The following is a 12,240-nucleotide window of genomic DNA, read 5'->3' on the forward strand; positions in this document are numbered from 1 at the left end:
GGCTACAGCTGGGACACAAGGTAAATAAACTGTAATTAATATAAAAATAAAAATTAAAAAAAGAAATGATGTCTGTAGTGGTTTGAATATATATGGCCACTATAGGTTTGTGTGTTTGGATACCTGGCCATTGGGAGTGGCACTATTGGGAGGTGTGGCCTTGTTGGAGTAAGTGTGTCTCTGTGGAGACAGGGCTTTGAGGTCTTAAATTCTCAAGCTAAGCCTAGTATAAAACAAATCCATTCTCCTCCTACCTGCCTTTGGACTTAGATATAGAACTCCTAGCTCCTTCTCCATCAACATTTCAGTCTAGATATTACCATGCTTCCTACAATGATGAAGCTAAACCTCTGAAACTATAATCAGCCCTGATTAAATGTTTACAATTGTAAGAATTGCCTTGGTCATGGTGTTTCTTCACAGAAATTAAAACCCTAACTAAGACTATGCCACTGGCAGAAAAATGGATGGACAAGGAAATCATTATTCTAAGAAAATAAACCAGATACAGAAAGATCAATAAAATATACTCTTCCTGAGGTGGGAGGAGGAGACAAAGTGAAATTAAAAGGAGGAAGGAAGAGGAGGGTGGCTAGAATGTGGATGACTAAGAATAATAAGGAATGAACATAATGAAAATATGATACATACTGCCAAAACTGTAAGAACACACAGAGTTGCAACATGCTAATAAAGATGACAGAAAAGAGAAATATGAAGTAATAAAAATAAAAGGACTGAGGAAAGAGTGGAAAAAGGAAGGTTGGAGAATAGGAAGGATTATTATATTCATAGATATATTCTAGGCCATGACTGTTTATTATAGACAGATAAAACTGGCTTAAATGAGCTTAAGGGTGGAATAGTAAATAAAACTTAATTATATTATGGTAGCATACTGAATTAAAAGTCATAGAAATCTTATGGAATTTTACATATATCATGAAAGTCGAGTTATGATTTGTGCTTTTGAAATCAAATAATAAATTAATTTAAATAATATTAAAATATAAAAAATTCACAAATTGATGAAACAGCAGAATGCTTTATATAAGCTGGTATAGAAATAACCATCAGTTTGAAAGAGGAAGGCAAGGTGCTGGTAAAAAAATGGACAAACTTCTAGGATCCCAAATCTGAGAGTAAGTATGAATTCCTTTGCATATATTATGTATTAAATACATATCCCAATATATTCTTCAAATGAAATGTATATACATAATTATATGATAGCTCAGAAACATTTACTTATTAAATAAATATTTATTCTTTATAATATCATTTTGTTTGTCTAATTTTGGTTTATGCACATAAAGCTTACAGAATAAAATATATATTTTATGTGTTTGATTCAATATTTTGTGCAGCACAACAATCAAAATCAGTTATAAAACAGGCTGGTTTTAACGATGCACACCTTTAATTCTAGCACGTGGAGTCAGAGAGAGGCAGATCTCTGTGAAGTCAAAGCCCACCTGGTCTATATAGTGAATTCCAGTGCAGCCTCTGCAATATAAGAAAATACTTTCTCAAACACCAAATTAATAATTAGTTAATTAATTAATTATATCAAGTATACAATACTTCATCTTCTCCAGAAGCTTACCCTGTCCTTTTTGTATTGTTTGCTTTCACCTGAGAGCAGGCATGATGCATCATTTTATAAAATATTTTTAATTAATAAAGACATTTATACAACATATCTTGATCACATTCCATCCAACTCCTCCACATATGTATACTGTAGAAGAGTTTTAATCCAGCAATATGGTTGCTCTGGCAAGGGATCACATCCAAAGACCTTCTAGGTAGATCTATACAATCTGGCTGGAATGCAGGTAAATCCTGGATTACAGTATGATCTAGCTGGAATATAGACACACCCTCGATACACACCTTTAATCCCTAACAATGTAGATAAGGTTAGTTGGTAGAAGGAAGCAGCCTTGTTTGAAAGTAGTATCTAATTGAGGGGCAGAGAAAGTGTCAAATCAGAGAAATATTTGACAGAATGAGTCAGGGACAGAATATGTCAAACTCTCAGGAAAACAGACAACTTAAGACATCAGTGAAGGAAGAGAGAGTCAGTTGATTTCAGTACAGTGGAGTTGAGTCAGTTTGTGGCACTTCAGTCCATGGAGTTCAGAAGGAGTTTTACTGGGAAAATTTTACAGAAACTGGTCACAGGTAAAGACGGAATAAGCCAGAGATCCAGAAGGAGCCAGAAGATTAGAACAGATTCTCAAATTAGTTTGAGACCAAGCTGAGCAACTGAGACAGAAACCAAGAGAAGCCAGTTTGAATCAGTCAGCTTGGAGAGGTATTTGAGCAAGAGTAGCTGAGTTGAACCAGCTAGCCAGAATTAAAAAAAAAAAAAAAAAAAAAAAAAGAATGGGTGTGTTTACTCAGAAGTAAGCCTTGGAGACAGCAATTACTTCAGGAGAGTAAAAGTTACTTTTAGAAGCATACTCCTCCCAGATCCACTCCTTCTGTCCTACTTACCAGTTCCTGTTCTCTGTCTGTGTGTGTCTCTCTCTCTCTTTCTGTCTCTTTTTCATTTTTTTGCTTGTTTGTTTCTTTAGAAGAGTCTATCATCGACAGAGATACTTACTGTAAATATTGGGGAAGGTATTTTAAATCTTTTAATTGGAGACAAGTACTCTATTGTAATCTGAGGTCAGTTGATGTCAATACTTTGACCAGATATGGTTGTATGGCATGCGTGCACAGGTGCCCAGATTGGATACTTGTGGGTAGCAATCTCATAGTGTCTCAAAACAAAGCTGGACTTCATCCCACAAGCCTACCAGACTCCATGTCTCGGGGACTCAGACTCCAATGTTTCAACCATTTTCACATCCTTCTTTAAAATGGCATGCAGAAGGATGAGAAAGCAACACCAGAGAATCCCCTCTGGGAGTAATGTGGGAGAGAAAGGAGTGGTATCAGGTGCAATAACCTTTTTACTCACATCCTGAAATAGTGTATTCATTTCTCTGTACCCTGCTGTCTCCTCTAGGGCATTAGCAGTTATTATAAGCCCAATATCTGGGTGCACTTGTTAGTGCACCATTTTGTATCTATTTTGTTTATGTTTCTTTTTTTTATTCTTTACTAATTACACTTTATTCACTTTGTATAACCCCTGTGGTTTCCTCCCTCCTCCCATCCCAATCCCTCCCTTCTTCACCCTCTGCATGCATGCCCCTCCCCAATTCCACTGATAGGGGAGGTCTTCTTTTCCTTCCTTCTGATCCTAGTCAATTAGGTCTCATCAGGAGTGGCTGCATTGTCTTCTTCTGGGGCCTGGTAATGCTGCTTCCCCCTCAGGGGTAGGTAATTAAAGAGTAGGCCAATCAGTTCATGTCAGAGCCAGTCCCTGTTCCAATTACTATGGAACACACTTGGATACTGAACTGCCATGGGCTACATCTGTGCAGGGGTCTTAGGTTATCTCCATGCATAGTCCTTGGTTGGAGTATCAGTCTCAGGAAAGACCCCTGTGCTCAGATTTTTTGGTTCTGTTGCTCTCCTTGTGGAGTTCCTGTCCTCTCCAGATCTTACTGTTTCCCACTTCTTTCCTTGAAGAGCTTAAGATAGCCTGAATATAACTCCATTTTGAAATAAAGATCTTGACTGGGACCTGAATTCAGGTACCAGGAAATATCACAGAATGTACACCTGGCAGAAAACAAAGTTAACTCTCCTAGCAACAGCCTCCAGGAAATATAACAGAATAAATGCTTCATAGAAAATAGAGACAAACTCCTTGGCAATAATTAATGGGAATCGGTTGAGAATCGGGTGGGAAAATTCTCCCCAATGTTTCAGATATGGTTTAGAAAAATAGCCATTGTGATTATATGCCTTAGCCATTGTGATTAAGTGCCTCAGAAAAGGTTACCCCGCCCTGCTAAACTTCACCCAATTCTGTAATGCCAAGGCTTGTGCCCCCCTGCTTGCTGCCATGGAAACCCCCGGCTCACAGACTTTCCCTTTAAAAATCCTGTTCACTCAGAGCTCGGGGTCCCACTTCTCTACTGCTGCGCCAGTGAGACTTGGGTCCTGAGTTCGATTGCTCTCGTAATAAAGCTCTCTTGCAATTGCATCGAGTCGTCTCCTGGTGGTCTCTGAGGGTCCCGTGAACCTGGCACAACATCCTAAGATTCCCTCCACTCTGCCTAAAGGTTGGCCATAATTCTCAGCATCTGCAATGATAATCTGTAGGGCAGAGCTTTTCAGAGGTCCTCGGTGTCAGGCTCCTGACTTGTTCACTCTTTACTCCTTCTCATGTCCATCCTCTTTGCCTTTCTGGATAGGAATGGAGCATTTTAGCAAGAGTCCTCCCTCTTCGTTAGTTTCTTTAGGTGTACAGATTTTAGTAGGTTTATCCTTTATTATATGTCTATATGAGTGAGTATATACCTTGTGCATCTTTCTGCTTCTGAGATAGCTCACTCAGGATTATCTTTTCCAGATCCCTCCATTTACCTGCAAATTTCATGATTTCCTTGTTCACCTTACACCCATCAGAATGGCTAAGATAAAAACCTCAAGTGACAACACATGCTGGAGAGGTTGTGGAGAAAGGGGAACCCTCCTTCACTGCTGGTGAGAATGTAAACTTGTACAACCACTCTGAAAACAATCTGGTGCTTTCTCAGACAACTAGGAATAGCGCTTCCTCAAGATCCAGCTATACTACTTCTAGGCATATACCCAAAGGAGGCTTAAGTACACAATAAGGACATTTGCTCAACCATGTTTGTAGCAGCATTATTTGTAATAGCCAGAAGCTGGAAACAGCCCAGATGCACCTCAGTGGAGGAATAAATACAGAAATTGTGGTATATTTACACAATGGAATATTTATATTTTTATCATTTACATGTACATATTTTAATTAAGATATTCATTTGAATATATTTCCCTCATATAAAGCAATCAATTAACATCATATACAACTATATCTAATGAAATTAAGATTTAATGTGATGAATTAAACAAAGTCAGTCAATGTGTTTATAAAATCATTTCTTCATTGAAAATTTTTTCACTTCTTTGATTTTCTTTTTTTTTTAATTTTATTTTTTATTATTACTTACATTTTATTAATTCTGTATCCTAGGTGTATCCTGCTCTCTTATTCCCTTCCTATCCCATCCTCCCTCCCTCATCTCCTTCCTGCCCCTTTCCAAGTCCACTGATTGGGGATGACCTCCTCCTCTTTCATCTGACACTGGTTTATCAGGTATCTCCAGAGTCCTCCTCTGTGGCCTACCATGACTGGGAGGTCAAAGAGCCTGCCATTGAGTTCCTGTCAGAAACAGTCCCTGTTCCCCTTACTGTGGGAAACCAGTTGGTTATTGAGCTACCACGGGCTTCATCTGAGCAGAGGTTCTAGATTATCTCCATACATGGTCCTTGGTGGAGTGTCAGTCTCAGAAAAGACCCCTGTGCCCAGATATATTTGGTCCTTGTGGAGCTCCTGTCCTTTCCACATCATACTAACTCCACTTCTGCCGAAGGTTTGGTTATAAGTCTTAGTATCTGTTTTGAAACACTGCTAGGTAGAGTCTTTCAGATGCCTTCTGCGGTAGACTCCTGTCATACGTCCAATGCACATCCCATTTGTCTTTCTAAGTGAGGATTGATCATCTTACCCCGCGCCTGCTTTCTTGTTTATCTTCTTTAGGTGTATAGATTTCATTATGTTTATCATATCTTGTAGGTCTATATAAGCGAGTATATATCATGTTTGTCTTTCTCCTTCTGGGATACTTCACTCAGAATGATCTTTTCTAGATCCCACCATTTGCCTGCAAATTTCATGATTTCCTCCTTTTTGATTGCTGAGTAGTATTCCATTGTGTAAAAATACCACAATTTCTTTATCCATTCCTCCATTGATGGACATCTGGGTTGTTTCCAGGTTCTGGCTATTACAAATAAAGCTGCTACAAACATGGTTGAGCAAATATCCTTGTTGTGTACTTGAGCAAATTTTGGGTATATACCTACCTAGCAGTGGTATAGCTGGGTCTTGAGGAAGCACTATTCCTAATTGTCTGAGAAAGCGCCAGATTGACTTCCAAAGTTGTTGTACCAGTTTACATTCCCACCAGCATGTGTTTTTGTTTCTTAATGCCTCTTTCTCCCATCTCTATCCCATCCCTCCCAACACTCCAACACTGGGTAGAGAAAGAAGGTTAGAGGGAAGAGGGAGCCAAGGTCTATTTAACTACTTACTACTGGTGCGGATTCCCAGGTTCCTTGGGGGCAAGTCCAATCTTTGTTTCAGGAGATCTCCACCTTCCTGCATCACCTGCATCAACAGCAACCAGGAGCAGCAGGCATTCAAGCACCAGCAGCAGCAGCAGCATCCTTCTTTATTACAGCTCCCTCAGCACTCTCTGAACTCTGGCATTTATTCATTCTTCAGAGTCCTCAGATTTTAACTATCTTCAGCTGGCAAAGAGCCCCCGCTCAGAGGCATTTGGTGCATATCAGAAAATATAGACATACAGGCAAGCAAAATTTCCATGCCCATCAAAAAATAAAAAAAATAAATCTTTCCAAAAATAATAGTATATTGTATCATTTCTGATTGAATCTTGATTCAATAATGATTAATAACTTCCATGCCAATTCCTGAATAGTGACAATTATATATAAAATCTTTTTCACCATATTTTGTCTTTTGTATATATATATGCCATGATTTTAAGAAAAATAATTGGGATACCACATTCTATAACTAAAATATAGATACTATGTACTATGAATGATTATATAACACCCATATCTTTAACAATCATAATTTAATTTTCTTTTCATGCTTTTCTTGTTCTACATACATCCTGTCATGGACTGCTCAGTCTTCCTCAAGTGTCTGCCTCCTAACAATTATCTTTATTCTTCCTTCAAATAAGCCTGAAAACATCAGTTATGGAGGATCCTTTCTCTCTCTTACTGACATGCTCTGGAGCCTCTACCATGTGCTATTTGTCAACAGGAGGTCTCAGGGGTTGAAAATAAGTATTTTTTAAAGATTTTTTCTTCCGTTTTTATTTTAATGTTCTGTTTTGCTTGGTTTTGCTTTATAGTTTGTTATTCATCAGAAGAGAGATTTTACCTATGTCCAATGCACCTCCCATTTGTCTAACAAGTAACAGGACAGGAGCCTACCGCAGAGGGCCCCTGAAAAACTCTACCTAGCAGTGTATCAAAGCAGATACTAAGACTCATAACCAAACCTTCGGCAGAGTACAGGGAATCATATGAAAGAAGGGAGAGTTTGTATGATGTGGAAAGAATAAGAGCTCCACAAGGACAAAATATATCTGGAACAGGGGTCTTTTCTGAGACTGATACTCCACCAAGGACCATATATGGATATAACCTAGAACCTCTGCTTGGATGAAGCCCGTGGTAGCTCAGTAACCAATTGGTTTTCCATAGTAAGGGGAACAGGGACTATTTCTGACAGGAACTCAATGGCAGGTTCTTTGACCTCCCCACCCCCCAAGGGAGGAACAGTCCTGCTATAGGCCACAGAAGAGGACTTTGCAGCCAGTCCTGATAAAACAGGGTCAGATGAATGGGGAGGAGGTTCTCCCCTATCAGTGGACTTGGAAAGGGTCAGGGAGAAGCTGAGGGTGGGAGGGAGGGTTTGGGAGAGAATTAGGGAGCAGGATACAGCTGGGATACAGAGTTAATAAAATCTAACTAATAATAATTTAATTAATTAATTAATTAATTGAAAAAAGAAGAGAGATTTCAGGTATGAAGTTTGCTTGACTTGTGTGAGGAAACAAGATGTCAGATGTAGAGAAATTTTAAACTAGTAACATGGTTTCTCTGGTAAGAGATAACATCCAAGGACCTAGGTCTGGGTGATCTAGCTGGACTACAGGCACACTCTTAGTAAACACTTTAAATTCCTCTGGATGGAATACAGCCACATCTTTAGTCCACATGTTTATTCCCAAGCAATGATGTGTAAATGAGGGGCATACCAAGTGACGAATCAGAGAAGGATTTGACAGAATGACTCAGAGATAGGATTTGCTCAAAGCTCACAAGAATAGACAGGGAAGAGAAGCTACATAGAAGCAGCTCAGAGAGAGCGGAGGTTGCAGACTACAGTGCAAGACTACAGGGGAGATCATGAATGCAGTAGTTCAGTGCCGTCCATCTGGATGCACTGAGTTCGTGATGGTCGGTTCCTAGAGTTCACAGACAGTTTCTCAAAGCAGAACAATTCAGTGAAAAGCCGAGAGAAGCTAATTTGAATCAGAGGAGTTTTGGACCTGGACAGCTGACTTGAACCAACTATCCAGAGTTCAGAATGAACTAGAAAGGTTGCACTTATTGAACAGAAGGTCTTGGGGGTTGGAAATGCTCTAGGCCTAGGTTAGCAGATAGAGGCTGAAAGCTGAAGTCTTCAAAGTCTGGGCTTGAAGAAGATTTAATTTTATGAGGGCTAGAAGCTTCTAGGTCTAGGCATGGGAATAGTTAGATAGAAACACTCAGGTCTCAGCCCAAGCCACGTATTTGTAAAGCCTGAGTATGACTCTCATCTCATCCCTTCATTTGAGGAAATAAAAAATAACATTTACAGTCAGAGATATTGTGGCCTGGGAACTACAGAGACAGTATTCAGATATTCGTGCTGAATAGTGAAACAAATTAGGCACAGAGAGTACTTACCTAACAATGCCTATGAAATTTGTGATTAATGGGATGAAAGCAATTGATAGGTTTTAGTGAGCTATTGCTATATATCATATTTTATTGTGGTTATTCAAAGTATGAAAAGGCATACTGTGAAGGGATTTGATCTAAAATCAAGAAGGTTGGTGTGAAGTGATATTGGTACAGTTTGTTGGGCCAGAGCAATAGTTATGACACGTTAAATGAAACATCAATAAATTTGTATTGATTTTGTTATCCTACTTTTCCAAATATACTAAATAATCAATTGTTTTGATTTTTTTGTAAAGAAAACAATTTTTAAATATAACCTGTAGTTAAATCTTGTGCTTTATTATATATTAATTAGTAATTAGTAATGTTAGTTAATATAAATAATAAAGGAAAAGTTCTAGCTTTTCAGTAGCATAAATATGAACTATTTTTACTGGCTGTTAATAATTATATATTTAAAAATTCTATGAAGAGTATAAATAAATTTTTTCTCATGACACTTTAATATTGTATAAAAAATACAACAGTATTATTAAAAGTTCAGAAGGAATTTTATATTAGTTTATTTAATTAGCATTGCTGACAAAAAGTAAGCATCTCTAAAGTGAAATTGCTTTCTTTTCATTAGCTAATGTAAATATAGACATTTCAGTAACCTGTTTTCATATCAAACAAGGCAGCATGCTGCACATATCTGACAAGACTCACTCGCTAAATTTCATGGCTCAGGATTGATACTTCAAGGCTCTGAGTCATATGAGTGTCATTTAACGAGGACTATTGCCTTTTTCACCATAGCTTTCCTTTGTAAAATGCCATCCTCCTTTGTAATATTCTCCAATTTAGAATCATTGCTTAACTATTTTTCAGATAAGTTCGACGATTGCACTATAAATTACTAGAGATTATAAAAATTAAGTGCACTCATTCTATTTTTATAAAATAACCATATTCATACAATCACTTACAAGATGAATTTGTACAAATGATCAGAGCACTGAAGACAATTTTTGTGGCCCTTTTCAGTCATTTTCTCTCTCCATGTACAAAGTCAGTGTTCTAAGCATTACTGAATTTTGTTATTAAAAAGTATTTTGAGGATGTTTAATTATAGATATATGCATATGCAATTGGAAAACTAATATGATTAAGTATACTGGTGTAAATTCTACTTGTTCTAAGTATTCCCATTATATATTATTTTGTCTGAAAAAACAAATGTTACTCATCTCTATAAGTGCTAGTATTAGGTCATCCTAATCCTAATTCCTAATAAGGAATTTATTGAATTCCTTATTCTTTGAGGGCTGTGATCATTGTGTAAATACAGCTAGCTGTCCGAAGCCCAAGAAATGGATTTTAAATCCAAATTTGTATGAAGTAAGTTAAATTTAGTGAAACATCAAAATATGTGTGCATGCACACATATGCACATACTTTTCTGGTTTTGTAATTGTAGTTTTAAAAGCCTTGCTAGGCCACAGAGGAGGTCTTTGCAGCCAGGCCTGAAGATACCTGATAAGCTAGGGTCAGATGGAAAGGGAGGAGGACCTTCCCTATCAGTGGACTTGGAAAGGGGTAGGGAGAAGATGAGGGAGGGAGGGTGGAATAGGGAGGTAATGAGGGAGCTGCATATTGCTGGGATACAAAGTTAGTAAACTGTAAAAATATTTAAAAAATAAAAATTTAATTAAAAAAATTTTTTTTTCAACTCAAAATTCCATTAATAGTTGTGATTATTTTCCAGTTCTGTGTTGATGTATCCTAGGATTTCTCAGACTCCATCACCACATTAATTAATTTCTGAAATGATTCTCTATAGTGTATTTATAGATTCTTTTGTTTAAGTTTCTCTGAAGAATCAGTAATTTAACATTAAATCCTAAACTTGAAGAAAACAAACTTTCATTAATATTTGTGTCTTTGTTTTAAATCCAAGAGCTTTATATTACAAATTTATTTATGTCGTGCTTTCAATGTTCTACACTTTAAGATATTTATTACATTTTAATCAACTAATTAATTAGCTGTGTGTATGTAGACGTGCCTCATAGTATACTTGTGGATGTCAGAAGACAAATTAATTTGTTCTCTCTTTCTTTCATGCACATTTCTGGTATAGAACCTGTTCATAAAGCAACAAACCTCATTACCAGTGAGGCAACATGCCAGTTCATGATCTGTACTTTTTATTGGGTATTTTGGTATTGTATCTACAAGATTTCCTCTTCAAGACATATAATACTGTATATAATGAAATAAAATGGCAGCTGAGTTATGAAAATTAGAATATGAAAGCTAATCCTGTATTTTTAATGTTAAAATAGAAATTAATTTCCAATTCTGAATCTGCATGAAAAAACTTTTGTAACAATATGATAGTATTAAGAAACAAGAAGACTGGAGAGATGACTCAGAGGTTAAGACTCATCTTTCCAGGTTAAGGCTGTACTTCCAAAGACCCTGAGTTCAATTCCCAGCAACCACATGGTGGCTCATAACCATCTCTTATGAGATATGGTGCTCTTTTCTGGCATGCAGGCATGCATGTAGCCATAATATTGTATAAGTAATAAATAAAATATTTTTAAAAGCCAAGAAGACAATTAAATACAGTGTTATTTAAAAGGGAACAAGTAGAACACAAAAAACAATAAAAGGCTATTTTCATTGCTTTTTCATTTCATTTTTTTGTTGCGTAACAGATTTAGAAGGTAAGACCATATTGGTAATTGTGTCATTTATTGTGGTTTCAGGACACAGAAAAATGTGTCATTAACTGTCTAAAAATATTTCAGGTTAGCATTCATAATAGTACTGGAAGGTGCTATGCTATCTGCTGGGGGATAAAAGACATCAGTTTTCTTATCCATCACTTCACATTGCTTGCTGAAGTACAGAACTATACAAGATGTGCCCACAGATGTAATAATGGAAAGACTATGTGGTAGCCAACTATTTTATAATTGATGTTAAGGCCTGTTCTATGGGTCAGAATTATTGCCTAGTGCTATAAACATAACTTGTGCCTTGGAAAGTCATAGATCTTAGGAGTGATATTGTTTTTGTTTTTTTTTTAATAAATGATCTTATCAACTGTCTTCTAAATACTGATGTTTATATCTACAAATTTGTTCTCCTTTTCTTTGGTAGTGGTAGCACATGCAGATGAGCCCATGATGACTTGGATACAATGATCAAGATTCAGATTCAGTGAGTTTAACAAACAGAATAAAACCTAAAACAGAACACATGAAGTTGAGCAATGTGTTAATGTTAATCTGAAGAAGAGTTTGAGGGTGGGGAATAAAAGTGATTATAACCAAGGTGTGGTCAATAAATGTATAGGATTTTCAAAATTTTAAAAAATGGATTAAGCATCAATCTTGCCTTTATTCTGTGTTTAAGAATGATGCTTACTTCTCTTTCTCTCCTTGTGGAGCTCCTGTCCTCTCCAAGTCTTAATAACCCCTCCTTCTTTCATAATATCCTACACCCTGCCCAAAGTTTGGTTATGATTCTCAGCATCTG

The sequence above is a fragment of the Psammomys obesus genome, unplaced genomic scaffold, assembly GCF_907164565.1.
Source record: "Psammomys obesus unplaced genomic scaffold, mPsaObe1.curated_primary_1811, whole genome shotgun sequence".
Lineage (NCBI taxonomy): Eukaryota > Metazoa > Chordata > Mammalia > Rodentia > Muridae > Psammomys > Psammomys obesus.